Source organism: Pongo pygmaeus, chromosome 23 (genome assembly GCF_028885625.2).
Source record: "Pongo pygmaeus isolate AG05252 chromosome 23, NHGRI_mPonPyg2-v2.0_pri, whole genome shotgun sequence".
Lineage (NCBI taxonomy): Eukaryota > Metazoa > Chordata > Mammalia > Primates > Hominidae > Pongo > Pongo pygmaeus.
Window position 1 is genome coordinate 42,295,967 of NC_085931.1, and position 1,835 is coordinate 42,297,801.

The following is a 1,835-nucleotide window of genomic DNA, read 5'->3' on the forward strand; positions in this document are numbered from 1 at the left end:
ATATATATTTAAGACAGTTAGATCTTCTTGTTGAATTGAACCCTTTACCACTATAATGTCCTTTGTCTTTTTGGACCTTTGTTGGTTTAAAGTCTGTTTTGTCTGAAATTAAGATTGCAACTCCTGCTTTTTTCTGATTTCCATTTGCTTGGTACTTTTTCTTCCATTCTTTTTTTTTTTTTTTTTTTTTGAGACTATGGGTAAGATAGGTCTCTTGAAGACAGAATACCATTGAGTTTTGTTTTTTGATCCAGAAAAATATGGAACATTTCGTGAATTTGCATCATCCTTGCACAGGGGCCATGCTAATCTTCTCTGTATCATTCCAGTTTTAGTATATGTGCTGCTGAAGCAAGCACACCAAGCTCATTTTTATTTTTATTTTTATTTTTTTATAGAGACAAGGTCTTACTATGTTGCCCAGGCTGGTCTCCAACTCCTGGCCTGCAGGATCTCCCTACTTTGGCCTCCTAAAGTGCTGGGAGTACAGGTGTGAGCCACCTTGTCCAACCCTTTCAAGTAACTTTTTTTTTTTTTTTTTTTCCCAGATACAGGGTTTCACTCCATTACCTAGTCTGGAGTGCAGTGGTGTGATCCTGGCTCACTGCAACCTTGAATTCCTGGCCTTAAGCAATCCTCCCACCTCAGCCTACCCAGTAGCTGGAAACACAGGCATGCACCACCACACCCAGCTAATTTTTTAATTTTTTGTAGAGATAAGGTCTCCCTATATTGCTCAGGCTGGTCTCAAACTCCTGGGCTCAAGCAGTTCTTCTACCTCAGCCTCCCAAAGTGTTGCAATTATACATGCCTGGCCTATTATTGACAACTTATTTTATTAATTTTAGATTTTTAACTTTTAGTATTTTATTTTTGTTATATGGTTCTCTTTCTTTTTTCCTTCCTTCCTTCCTTCCCTCCCTCCTTTCTTTCTCTCTCTCTCTCTCTTTCTTTCTTTCTTCTTTCCTTTTAAGACAAGGTCTCGTTCTGTTTCCCAGGCTGCAAAGATGCAATCTTGGCTCATTTCAACCTCTGCTTGCCGGTGTTAAGTGATTTCCCACCTCAATCTGCTGAGTAGCTGGGACTACAGGAACATGCTACCACGACCAGTTAATTTTGGTATTTTTTGTAGAGATGGAGTTTTGCCATGTTGCCCAAGCTGATCCTGAACTCCTGGGCTCAAGTCATCCTCCCACCTCAACCTCTCAAAGTGCTGGGATTACAGGCCTGAGCCACTGCACCTGGCCTGCATGGTTATTTTTCTAATTTTTTTTTTAAATTTTATTCTTTTTTGTTTTTTCTTGTCTCTCTTAATTTGAATGTTTAATTCATTTATATTTTGAAAAAACAGAAAATAAAAACTTTTAATACCACACAATTTTCACTGAGTACAGCTTTAGCAGCATTCCTATAGTTTTAGTATGAAGATTTATATGATTTAGATAATTTGAAATTTCACTTTTTGGTTTTATTTATTTAGGAAAGTATTTCTTTTCTTTTCTTTTTTCTTTTTTTTTTTTTTTTGAGATGGAGTCTCACTCTGTCACCCAGGCTGGAGTGCAGTGGCGCCATCTCTGCTTATTGCAACCTCCGCCTCCCAGGTTCATGCCATTTTCCTGCCTCAGCCTCCCAAATAGCTGGGACTACAGGCGCCCGTCACCACACCCAGCTAATTTTTTGTATTTTTGGTAGAGACGGGGTTTCACTGTGTTAGGCAGGATGGTCTCGATCTCCTGACCTTGTGATCCACCCGCCTCGGTCTCCCAAAGTGCTGGGATTACAGGCATGAGCCACCACGCCAGGCCATATTTAGGAAAGTATTTCTTAATTTCTGG

At 39.6% G+C, this 1,835-nt stretch overlaps 1 non-coding gene across 1 annotated transcript; it reads right to left on the reverse strand.

Annotated features, from left to right (window-relative positions):
* Positions 1 to 254: 254 nt before the first annotated feature.
* Positions 255 to 359, reverse strand: LOC129023738 (U6 spliceosomal RNA). The gene has a single exon (XR_008496886.1). It is a non-coding gene; the product is annotated as a U6 spliceosomal RNA (small nuclear RNA).
* Positions 360 to 1,835: the final 1,476 nt, after the last annotated feature.